The sequence below is a fragment of the Mugil cephalus genome, chromosome 7 (genome assembly GCF_022458985.1).
Source record: "Mugil cephalus isolate CIBA_MC_2020 chromosome 7, CIBA_Mcephalus_1.1, whole genome shotgun sequence".
NCBI classification, from domain to species: Eukaryota; Metazoa; Chordata; class Actinopteri; order Mugiliformes; family Mugilidae; genus Mugil; species Mugil cephalus.
Window position 1 is genome coordinate 25,212,991 of NC_061776.1, and position 13,594 is coordinate 25,226,584.

A 13,594-nucleotide genomic window follows, 5' to 3' on the forward strand; every position below is an offset into this window, starting at 1 on the left:
ATATGTAGTAAACTAAAAAATTTAAATTCAACAAATGCTCTTTTTGGTGCATCTTCTGTATTTTCAGTTACTTCCAAAATATTCCTCAAATTTCATGTTCTTAAAGGGGAAATGAAAAACAGACTTGAAAGGACCACCATTTCTCTGTATTCTTATTCCCTGAGGCAGAATAAAACACAGCATACTGCGGAATGAGGCTGTGAAACACCTGCTGCATGATGGAACCGTTGCATTAGGGTCCTTTGCTCTATTCAGGTAGAATATGACGCGACGCAGTTATATGGCGACATCAGAATAAACACACCAGACATCTGTCACGGAGCCTGTGGTGACTGCCGTCATTATGCGACGCCACATATGTTTTACAGGGCTAATGCGGCATCGCGAGATTAAAATTATATACATTACTTGTTCCTCAGGGGGGTTTCTACGTGATGAATAACCCACCGAGTGCATCCTCCAGTGGAAAGGCCTTGACATGTTGATGAGGTTTATGTTCCTCATAGGATTGCTAAATATTCATATGCCATCTATAATTATGCAAATGAGCTGCATCCATGGTGCTGGGCTGATAAAGCGAATGAATCAAAAATCATACCTATTTCTTATTCTAAACACAGTATACCTACCTATATAAATGAACCTTCTGCGCACCCTGTGTTAAGCTTCAGACTTCATGCTGTATTCATACATATGTATACCTCATCGCTTGATGTGTTATATTCAGTTGAAAACATGATTCAGTGACATGATACTTGGTATTTCCTGAGTAGTATAAGAAATCTTTAATAAAGGTAACTTTATTTATCCATGTAGAGAAATTAAGATGTTACAGCAGCAGGAGACAACGGTGCAAAAGAAAAAGAAAAAATTGAAGACAAGAAATAAATATATAACAGTAAATATGTTAAGAAACAAAACATTTACATATCGCATCAGGTTAAAAGTAGCTTACTAAAAAGTTGAGAAAAAAAAACAACTAGTTTTAATCAAAGATTGAAGTGGTAAGGAGGCTGAATGACATTTATGAATATCATGAATAAAGACAAACTCCAAAAGTAAAGGTGAAGGGTCAGACAAAGAATGGTTCAGAAGACCCTGAATGGAGAAATAAAACAAGAGTCCATGTACCCAGCCTGGAGGGCTACCGGGGCCCCACCCTGGAACCGGGCCTGGTCCAGGCTAGGGCTTGTGGGCTAGCGCCTGTTAGCTGGGTCTTCACCAATGGGGCCCAGCCAGGCCCAGCCCAAATGGGAGACATAGGCTCACTTCCCTGTGGACCCACCACCCGCAGACATGAAGGGTCTGTGCTATGTGGATCAGGCAGCAGACCAAGAAGGGAGCCTCACGGGTCCAATCCTCGGTTATGGAAGCTGGCTGAAAAAGGAGCTGCGCCAAGCGTTCAACCAAAAATGACAGGAGATAATGACGTGAAGTAATACAGGGATGAGTTGGACTAGACAGGTGTGTTATGTCATGTATATATCCAAGAAAGAAGCTAGAATCTGACTGCTGAAGGGACAAAAGGCGTCTGGATGCACTGCTTCTTATTGTGAAGTATTCTGGATGTGCTATTGTTGTTGGGAACAGTTATATGTGGAGGTCAAGATGGTGACTACACTAGGCTGCATCAGCAAACCGTCTTTATTGAACATTCACTGAAGAGGCTGAGTAGTGCTGTCATGACAGATGTTCTCTTTGCTGTGCCTCATTTCTCTGATAGCAATTGAGAATTTTTAAAATTACATTAGCATCTACTGACTAATGCTTTGAGGTTACTTGCTGCTTCTTTTTTGTAAACTTGATGTATGTCCATTGATAGAAATAGGATGGAGCTGTCTGGTGATGGGCAGAGTCACGGGTTGTCAGCAGGTGAGGCAGGCAACTGTTTGGGAATGAAGCTTTGTATTCCATTATTTAATTTTAATTTCTTTCTGTTACAGCTAACTAGCTAGTTAGCTAGCAGAGCAATGTGTCCAGGTCTGGGACCATGTTTAGGGTGAGCTGTCCGTTTGTATGTCTTATCCGAAATTTGAAGTATTGTTCTTGGGTTGTGAAAGGAGAACATGTGAAAACATAATTATCTAAGCTGTAGTTAAAAAGTCTGCTTTTTAAACTCTAGTGTTTTTTTTTTTTTTTTTTTTATGAAGTCTTTCAGAGGAATTATCAGTTCAACAAAAGGTCATTTTAAATATCAATCTATTGAAATTCGGGCTGTCACTTTCTTCCAATATTTCGCGTGACTAATTGCATGATTCTGGAGAGTAAAAGGTTATGCTTTGTCTGCCTTCGTTGAGGCGGAGGACGAGGGCCTTCTGCATCAGCTGTGTGCTAGCGGGTGGTGCTCCTGTGGCGGCCCGGTTCACGTCGACAGTGAATGCATGCGGCTTTGCCCTTATTGGGAGAGCCATCTGGCGGGGCTTCGGGGCTAAGCTCGCCATTCGGTGGACCCTTGTCTTTGGCCGTGTCTGCTCGGGGGAGCTTTGTTTGTGTTTGGCATCGACCACATTGTTTCCTGATTTCCCAGACAATGAGCTGGGCTGTGGGACAAATCAGTGAATGTGCGTCCAAAGAATAACAGCATTAAAGTGAATGTGTGTTAACACTTTATTATCATTACCATCTGAACTGCTGGAAAAAAAAATCACAAAAAGCAATATGTCGAGCATGTTGATGCACTGCTGCCACATTGACATTTATACAATACCTAATGCCACCTCATAATTGGTATTTGACCGTGCACCAAGTCTCACCTCTAAAGGTAAAAAGAACCACATGCCATATTTCATGGCAAACTCCCTGACAGAAAACGATTCCTTGTTTCCTCCCTGTCTGTCTCCCTCCCCTACTTTCAGTCATCTTCACAACTCTCGCCACTTTTTCCTCAACCCTCTCACCTTCTCTCCCACCCGTCTCCCTGCGTCTCTTCTCATGGCTTAGTGTCTCACAGACGGTGTGTCTGTTTTGACGGCTTCGAGTTCCGCGAGTGGGACGTCAACTTCAGGTCCCCCCTGTCCATCACTGCCGCTGCCGCCGCACCCATGCATTAAATATCAAGCTTTGCGGAATGAAGGGAAGAGTCGCAGAATGCACTCAGCTGGCAGGTCTGAAGGGAGTCTCTCCCCGTGTGATGATTAAGCTCAGTTCTCAGTCTGTGTAAGCTGGGACAGTCGCTGAAGCAGGGAGAAGTGGCGGTTATGGAGACGCTTTTAATATTCCCCTCATGTAAAAGCACCATGGGACCGTTTGAATATTGTATTAAAGCAAGCTCTCTTAAATCACATGCGCACATAGATGCCTTCTGTACTTCTGTACACGCACGCTCGCATATCTCCACACGCCCACATGGTAATAAGATTAGCATTCTGACGCTTTCTCTCTTTTTTTTTCGAAAATTAGAGGAAAGACAGAAAAAAGCAGACACTCCCATCGGAATTGAGCTGATGCGGCAGTGATGACACACTTTCCGGGCAGGGGGAAGTTCTAAACACGCTCGTACACAAACTTCTTTTAATTAGCAAACAACAGAGGTGACAAGGCGGCAAGGGCTTTGTTTTCTTGAAACGTAGCCTCTCGCGCATTCCCACACTTCGCCAGCGCTTGCGGAGAGTCAGCTGGAAGTCAGCCTGGCTTGATAATTGTGCTATCAGGTTGGGCTTTAATGTGCGTGAGTACGGGCTTATGCAACAGGCACTTTAACTGTTGACACCTCCGAGAATCTCCCCCCTCTGTTGTGCCTTCACCCATAAATATTTTATGAATGCACCGTTTTCTCGTGTCTCTCAAAAAAAAGTCGGCTCCTCAACCATTGACAAAAACAGATGCTGTGGCATTTTTGACAGTTTTATAATACATATTTAGTAGCTTGGCTTGGTCCCAGGGTCATAAAATAGTACTCAGGGGACAATGTCAACTGTCAAGGAGAGTGAGGAGGAAGAAGAAAAATGAAAATATGGGGATTTTTTAAAGGGTGTGTGTATAAAGAGTATCATGGTAGCTAGGGTGGGGACTGCATCTTCTCATAATATGAACAGGTGCCTTTTACGCTCCACCAGATGTAGCAACCGCGCCATTTGCAAGTTTTTAACTTTAATTAAATACAATGTTACCGCATCAACTTTGAAAACTGTGAAAAAATATATTTCCCTGCATTTTCATGATGTGCCTGTGGGGTGATGGACAGACATACGTTTCTGAGACACTTTCACAGGAAGGAAAGAAGCTGCTGCAGCTCTAAGCCTCATGGATGCTGCGTTGATGCATGATGGGTGACAGCTCCACAGCCTCCTCCGTGCATTAATATTCCTGTCCCAACCCATCCTCCATCGCCGCGCCATAAGCCATTCAGTCGTAATTTAAAAAATGAGCTGTGATGTATGTGGTTATGCCATATTGTTAGGGCATCATAAGTAACTCGCGGGAAGTGATGGACTCATTATATTAGTAAATCTGCAGAAAGTATGGGAGACAGTGCTTTTAGTATTTATTTCTTCAAACAGTTTTACGATTGCAGATATATATGCAGTCAGATTGTAACATCTGCATTTTAATACTCAGTTAATGCCCCGATATGGGGTGCTAAAAGCAAAGGTGAAAATGTGTTTCTTTTAAGGGGCACTTGGAGGTCTGTGGATTTAAGGGCTGACCACGATACCACAATGCAATAATCTCCCTACATTCTCTGTCATCAGTTCTCTAATGCATACAATGAAAGTCATTAACTCGTCAATTTAATTATCTTAATCTGGACTGCCTCGGTGCTCTATCCCAGTGCAGACACAAGAGATAACGTCTTCCCAGAAGTAACAAGGCGCAGTTAGATGTACATAATTTGATTGTTTAAGCATTTCCTTAACAAGAGTGCAATAAAGCAGATCCTTTGTTAACTAAGGTTGTGACCTGACGTGATTTTTTTTTGGGAGCCCTTGTGCCAAGTTGGACATGGTAGGAATAGCACTCTGTGCTTACAGCTAATGCTTATTTAAGGTACCGTGGGACGAGACGCCGTAACCAACGCACGTAGGTGAGACTACTTGAAGTCTTTTCATACGAATGTCTCTAAACCTCATCAGTAAACCGGTGTGTTCCATCATTATTGATCCGAAACAATCAATTTGAAAATTGCAGAGATGGAGAAGCAGCCAGAAATAGTAAAGCACCACTACCAAGCGGACCAATCCCAGGTGTGCGTCGCTGCAGCATGTAGTTAGATTTTTGGGGAAGTGTACATCAAACTATGCCATTGGGTCATAGCTATAGCATCAAATTGACGCAGAAGTCTATGCTGACTATGATTTCTTTGGTATTTAGTAGTCTCACTACAATTTATTGCGGAAAATATCAAGAAAACTGAAAAAGCTGAGGATGACACTTCTCCGTTGGACAGGCTTCAATCCTGCACCCGAACACAGGTGTTTATTTACAACGAAGTTACAAGAAATTTGCATGAATGAATGTTAACATCATTGATTTTCAAAGCTGAATTATCTCCTGTTGAAAGACTAATGGATTGTTGACTGTTGGCCCGTCCAAGCATTGTTTAGTTTCTTGTTGGTTTTGAGGGTGAAATGGGTTAATGACTGAGTCCCCATCAGCCAAGAACATCCAGTATGAGCTGGGACATAATTTATAGTTCTCAACACATTCAGTGGGTCAGACTCTGTATAACAGAAGTTTATGAGCAGCGGCAAAGCACGTACTGTTGGCAATAAAGTGACAGCAAAATCTGACAAACAAGCTTCTCAAGAAGATCATTCAAAACATTGACCCTATCCCAAGATGGAAAACCAGTGGGTAAACCAGGAACACTGAGATGAGACTGAGTTTCATCGATATTTTATTGTAAGAACACGCATTTAACATTTTGTTGGGCTGTGCTTTCGATTTACCTCCACAGACAACTAAACAGGTACAGTGTGTGTGACTGCTGTTTCATGCTAGACAGTGAAAAAAGAATTATATGATCCTGCTGTTATCCTTCCACCAGTGTGGCGTATTTACTTCAGAGGTTGTCTGTTGAGGTAGAATAGATCAAGAGCACGCCTGGCAGTTCAAGGAGTTCAAATATGTGACACTTTGGTGAAACGCTATATTCAGGTCTGTCACACAGGTGTCGCTCTGAAGGGATTTGTCATTCCTTGTCCTTGTCAGACACAGGCTGTGGCTGGGGCCACACTCACGATATGCTCGGTCCAGATGAATGTCGTAATTTTGCTCTAATAAAGTCGACTACCAAGTTGTTTTCCTTAACATTCAGCGGCTCCTCTTTGGAAAACAATCTCTTTATAATTGCTGGTTATCTATGATGTTCTTGTAATTGGAAACTAAAATGTTCTCACCTAGTATAAAATTGTATTAAGGCCTTAATGGATTTTATTATCATGATATGCTTGGTAGTGATATTAGAACAGGGAAATATCTGGCTCCTGCTGTAGCTTTGCTTTAAGCAATTAACGTCACATCAGTTTCTTTCAGATGTTTGTGCATTCTCATCTCATTCAGGAGTTATCTTCTGCACAGGGAATATCACAGTGTGTGGGTTTCTCTTTACTGATTTTTGGTATTCTTCCTAAAGCTGCAAAAACCAGTGTTTTTAATATCAGCAATGGCTCATATGCCTATGGAAACAATGAAATGTGTTGCTTGCAGTGACAAACCCACAGATAATCATCACTACAAACGGTTTAAAAGCCTTTATGAGTCTGCAGGTTGTGTGAATAATAGGGCTGTCAATAGAATCAAATATAAAATCACAGTTAATCGTATAATTTTCATAGGTAAAACACAGTTAATCCAAATTAATTACCTTTTTTAATATTTGTTTTGAATATACCTTGAGGGAATATTTTTCAGAAATATATTACTGCACGAATAAACCAAAACAATGGCGAATACTTTCCAGAATATTGTTGGCCTGGTGTCGTCGTTGTAAATTCTCCAGCTGTTTGATTTGGTGATACCTCAGTTTACGTAGACACTAAATACTGATAAATTGGCAGGATCTCAAGCTGATCTTGCTGTTCAGAGGACCTGTTTCTGTATTCATTTCTGCTCATTTGTCACCTTGTTTTTTATTTCGTCTCTTTGGAGATTTTTGTAAGTTCAGACACTACAGGGCGCGTTGCTGCTCCCTGCAGGGTAAAATAATTTACTACGACTGCACTTTAGCTTGTGTTAGGAAAAACGAACAGCATTGCAGTGCACTGACGGTGACTTTTTGCTAACATGTAATGTATTTTTTTTTCGTATGCTAATTTTGTTCAGTGTGGGTTGGAAAAGTAAATGCATTTGTTTTCTAAACTATTTCCCAGAAGAACATTTTGACTTCAGTGTTGACATCTTGATTTTTTAACACAATTACAAATGACCAAATCATTTAGTCTGGAGGACTTGTTGCTACAGGAATAGACTAGCAAACATTCATAAAGTCCAAGGGAGGAGGTTTAGCAGGTTCAAGGTGTGCAGTCTTACGTGGCAGTGGAGTATAATATATACTATATGCTGTAATAATCCAACTCCAACCCCTCCAATGACCTTCTATTCAGCATATTCATTACCTCATGTCTTTTTCTTCGCTCTGTTGCACTTTTCTCACACATTTTCTGTCTTCTCCCTCTCTGTTTCTTTTTTCTTTCAGCCTGTCTCCTCATCTATCATCTCCCTTTTTTTTTCTCTACCAGCTCTCCTCTCTTTTTTTTTTAATCTCCCCTCCCGCCTACCCCCTCCCTCTCCCCCTTCTCCGTAAGGCTTTGCTGTGGCCCCCGGGCCCTTCATTACCCCGTACTCATTGTGCAGTGGCCACTTCTTTCGACCTGGCGCCACTCTGGGATTAACGTTATCGCCATCTCTGTCACATGCTTATCTATCTTCTAGACTCTTGAAATAAAGCTCGGCCAGACGTGTGATGTACTTCAGATTACCACGGGTGGGAGACAGGTATGGAAATCCTCCACCGATTAGATGCCCTTCCTCGGTCTGAGGGAGATGTGCACAGACTGCTGCCAAGCATCTTAGAGATACACTGATACACTCTAAATCCTGTGAAGGTGAAGTGAAGTTTGTCTTTTTTGTTTTTTTCCCCCCCCGCTGCTGTTTCTGAAAAGTGCGCCAACTATTTCTGTTGTCTCTACAAATAAGTTAACACTTTATTGTGTGACCACCCCCAATCAAATCAGAACATTAAAGCAAGGGAGAGGCAGCTAGTTAATGTGGAACACTTGGAGCGTCGTCCAATTTCAATTGGAGAAGAAAGATTTTCTAAACGGAAATGAATTGTTTATTTCTCTTGGGCATGATGAATAAAAGTACACAAAATAGTTTACTATTTATCACTTTACATTGACTTCCCATTTCTGACACCATCTGAACACCAAGTGAACACTCTGACAAACTTTGTTCCACATTTATGCTACATGCAGTTTTAAACTAGTTTCCACCGTAAAGGTGTGAGATCAGCACCGTATGTCGCTCAACTAGACTCCTTAAATGTTGTCACGGTTTAGGAATCCTAAATTCTGGCTGTCCTGACATGTCACTGAATTTGAAGAGGTAGGGTTTTAAACATTATACAGTACTTGTATGTATGATTTTGCCCAAACAAGTTCTCAAAAAGACTTGGCAGAATGTCTAAGTCAGGCACGTTCACAAAGTCACACATAGGAAAGGCATTATGCTGTTCAGTCACTGTACTTTATGTGTTCATACTGATCTGTATTTTTTGTAATTTGGCTGAATAAAACTACTGCTACTACTATTGGTAGTACTGCTACTATTACTACTAAAGTTGTTCCAGTAATAAACCTGTGCAGTAAACTGCAGACTGTACGATGTAGGGTACCAAAAAGCGACGAAGTTTCCAGGGTTAGATAAAAACAAACAACATCAAAAAATAAATAAATAAATAAAGAGCACATCAACATGGTGGAAGAATTAATCTTTTTCTTTGATTCTATCCAAAAGATTACAGCTGTGACTCCTACCAGATCACACAGTTCCCCATGTAATGCATTTGTTATATAGTTTCATAAATGCTCTCAAACGTTAAATGGGAGCATTTAGTCTTTTTTTCATGGAAATGCCATTAACACATCTCCAGTCTTCTTTTTTTAACATCAAGAGTGACGTATTATTTCATCTTTAGACTGAAAAGAAACACAATGAAACCTATACCTTGTTGTATCCCTGTATGCTATACTCCTCTTATAATCTGGAAACTTAGAACATGGCAGTGGCTTGACTGAATCTGAACAATGATGTTGCAGGCAGAGGAATGGAATAATGAGCTTAAAGATTCTAAAAAGCTCCAGAGCTGCAGGGTGATGCTAAGCTGGATGAATGTGGGTTGAATGTTGTGTGTGTGTGTGTGTGTGTGTCTGTGTGTGTGCAGTCATTTAAAGCTGAATCAACGTTCAACTAAAAAATCATTATTTTGCTTTAGATTGGTTGATGAACCTCTGTGGACTGGTCACTACCAACAACCATTTTTCTTCTTTTCTTTCTTATTTTTACATATAGAAATGCTGAGCGTATTCTAGCTGAGGTTTTAAAATGTCATTCACATGTAAAGGTCGTAGCGGACGCACAATACAGGGGACGGGATATGAGACAAAAGCAGTAAATGTCAAAGGGGTCTATGAGCTAGCTGTGGCGAGCAGTGGTTTGGTCAAACTACCTGGTTCATTGCACATGTTAAATGCAGAGAACAAATAATTGTTCATGTATACATATGCAGTATGTGCTGATGAGGCATAACATTATGACCACTGACAGGACTAGTTAACAACATTGACCATCTTGTGACAATACAATGTTCTGCTGGAAAAAACTTGGATCTTACATAGACCCAGCAGGATGCAACCTGACACACACACACACACACTTTAGGAACAACACAAAAAAACATGAAGAACAGCACAAGGTGTTGACCTGGTCTCCAAATTCACTAGACCTCAAACTGATCAAGTATCTGTGGGATGATCCACAGAGGCCCCTCCCCTCAACCCATAGGACCCAAAGACCCCCACTAATAACATTCTGTTACTGACCCATGTCCATCCATTCTCTGATGAATGACTACTGTTTTGAAGATAGATAGATAGATAGATAGATAGATAGATAGATAGATAGATAGATAGATAGATAGATAGATAGATAGATAGATAGATAGATAGATAGATAGATAGATAGATAGATAGATAGTATTGTTTTTGGCAGCAACTCAGCAAGGGAAAACAGAAATACACTGGTGAATAACTAAATAAATAAACCCAGAAAAGAAAGGCTCTTATCTTTGTTTTTATTTGATTCTTTACATCCCTCTTTATTTATAAAGCTGGTTATTACGGAAGAGTAATCTTGGCTTATTGACAGCGACAGTGACACACCCACGCTGTTCTGCCTGCTCCACAGCATTTAACAGTCGACTGGCTGAGCACAACTGAGTGACGGTTAAAGCAATCCCTGTTAGTCCACGTTGGGAACATTCACTGAGCACACCAACTGTCGTCTGATGTGTGCTGCCTGTTTACGTTCAGAACACAATTACCTATTATGTGCTGTTTTCATATTATAGACTGGGCTATAACAAAGCAGTGACTGACAGGGAGACAGATTATGAATATGTTGTTAAGGAACTGATACTAGTTGTTCTCAGTCTCACAATCATTTAAGATGTTCCCTATTTTACATTATTGGTAGTTTAATATTGTGGAATTGGACTCACGGTTAACCAGAGCTTAAAGACATGACCATGGCCTTTGGGAAACATTTTCATTCCTAATCAATCAACACTAAGTCATCCCAAAACCAGAGCCTCAGCTCTTTGGATTAACACTAATACTTTGCTCTGAATGATTTTATCCTGGGCCATACCTGCATGCGTGTGCTGAGAGTTCTGTCAATATCGCTTTAAGACCTTTAAGATCTTTGGCACTGTGGAATGATATTAAGTTTAAAATGGTTTAAAGTTTCTGTGACTTGGAAAATATGATTATTGACCCTTTTTCCATTATAGAGCAAGTAGCTTTTAAATACTGACATGGCATCAAAGAGACATTCACACAGTATGTATTGAGAAATGGTGCCTTCAAACGAGCCGTAACGACTTCTGCAAGGCTGCGGTGTCAGAGCTATAGTGTGCCATTACAGCGCTGAACTGTGCTCCGAGCACAGCTCACTCAGACCCACTGTCTGTTTGGTTGTTGTTTTAACTTTGGTAGCATCACTGAGCAGCATTCTGTCACCGAGCTGGCAGACTACAAGATGAAAAAAAAAAAAAAAAAAAAAAAAAGTTGAGGTAATGCTGCGCAATAGATATGTCAGGGAGCCAATGTACAATACCAAGACACAGCCCCAATTGAGAACAAGGATTCATCCGTGCCTTACCGTCTTTTCATGTTGTCCTTGTTTTGTGTGTTTGAGCGTGCTGTTTGTCATCTTTTTGCTTCTCTCTGTCAGTAACTTTATCCACGGACATCCCACCTCTCCTGCGCTCTCTTCCACCCAGGCACATCATGCTAATGTATAGTTACATGTGCATCCTCTCCTAAAAGTCCTCAGCGAGATTTATGCCCCCGGTTTTATGCTGCCAATGATAGCAAGTGAAAGCAGACAAATGAGCCAGACAATGAGATAGAAAAAGACAGAGACCGTGTGAAAGAGGGGTAACAGAAGGGTTCAGTGTCTAAATTTAGAGCTCAGCATATCCAACGTGCACTCACGCAAACGTTGTGTCTGCGTACATATTTCATGCTGACAACTGGCGAGAGGAGAGAAGCGTTTCACATGAAAACTGACTCATCCTCTTGTCACCTGAGTTATAGTGTTTTAACTGCTGGAGGAAGATATGTGGCTTTGTGTTTTTATTCCCAGTTTTGTCTTCTGGCTGGCTACATGACTCATCTTTCTCCCCATCCTCACCTTCAGGCACACATCTGCAGGGCCAGGATTAAGCCGAACGGAAGTGCGATTAAATGGCTTTGGCAACTGTCTCCTCATACATCTTAATAGAATTCATAAGTCTATTCGCTCACTCTGTTCGGGGCAAAATCCGGCTCGGGTCTTGGATGTTTTTTTTTTTTTCTTCTTTCATTTATCTGAAGTGTGGGCCCTCTTTGAGTCGACAACTAGCTTACTGCGCTCATGGGTAGGGCAGAGCAGATTAGTCAATTAAATGAAGACATGGAGAAAAAAAGGGCTCAGTTTATGCTCATCCTTAAGCCTCTGTTCTGTTGCTCCGAAGGAACTGCTGAGGGAATTCAAATGACCGGATTGTTGGGGAAAATGGAAAAGACAAATGCAACGCACAGACGTGCTTGATCAAACTTTCCGTAAAGCCACAAACTGGGAGAAAATAACTTTTTCCTGTTTGTCCAAGGAGAGTTCACAAACACCGACTAAAGAGAGAAGTGCAAGAGCAAAACATGAGATCATAGACCATTAAAAATTAAACTCGTTGTGACAACCAACAGCAAAACAGTGTCTCACTTCAGATAACCGAGTTCTTTACAGAAATATTTTCTCTTAAAGAATTTTCAATTGTTTGATTTCATCAGCTACCTCGTAAAATAGCTTTTTCATTATCTCACAACCCCAATTTTACCATAAAATTGCAAGACTCAAATCATGTCAGAATATTAATCTGGTAACGTGCCATTTGGATTGCATTATGGGACATGATCCAACTGAGAAAACAATGTCACTGCGTTTGGATAGTCTTCCAACCACTCTGAGTCATTATGTTAAAGAAATTCAACTACACAGGGCTCAGATGATCACATTTATGAAAGGCGGAACAGCTCCTGACACATGAAACCAAAGCAAGTAAAGCTCCCCCTGGTGACTGAGGCCCTCCTAGGTAAAATGGTAAATGGTCTTTGCTTTTATATAGCACTTTTCTACCTATTGGTACTCAAAGCGCTTTTACAGTCACAGACATATCCACCCATTCGCTCACACAAGCACACACACATTCACACACCAGTGCCATGCACTGGGAGCAACTGGGGGGGTTCAGTCTCTTGCTCAAGGACACTTTGGCATGTGGCACATTCTGGGGATAGAACCGTTTACCCTGAAATAGATATAAATGCATGGCCTGTCTAGTGTTAAAGTCTGATATTCTTATGACCCACCCATTGTCTTGAATGTACTGACATTGCCATATTTAGCAGTTTTTTCAAACACTGGAGAACGAACACTCCTCACAGAGCCCCTCCCTGCCAACACCCCTCCCTACCCACTTTCTTTTGAGTATAATGTTAAAAAATTCAACACTACAATAGATCTGAAATTGAGTTTGGCACATGATTATTCATCAGCCCAAGTCCTCAATATAGATTATTTACAAATGGGCATAAATTTTGAATCACAATAAGTGGTAAATGAATAATCTTAATACCAACTTTCCACAAGCAAAAGATTGAAAGAAAAGAAGAAGCTCAGTAATAATAGAGAAGATAATTACAGCCTTTTTTGTCGCTGGCCAAACGGACAAAGCAGTATTGTTGCGGCAGAGATCCTTAACAAGCCGCATGTCTGCGTCAGACTTGCTTAAAGGTCAGGCCATTGTGTGAAATTAGCAAAGACAGAAAGGTCA

The 13,594-nt window shown here is 41.0% G+C and overlaps 1 protein-coding gene across 1 annotated transcript in view; it reads left to right on the forward strand.

The window, feature by feature from the left end:
• brinp2 (bone morphogenetic protein/retinoic acid inducible neural-specific 2) overlaps positions 1–13,594 on the forward strand; it is a 200,546-nt gene that overhangs the window by 29,367 nt on the left and 157,585 nt on the right. The gene's annotated exons all lie outside the window — the stretch shown is intronic.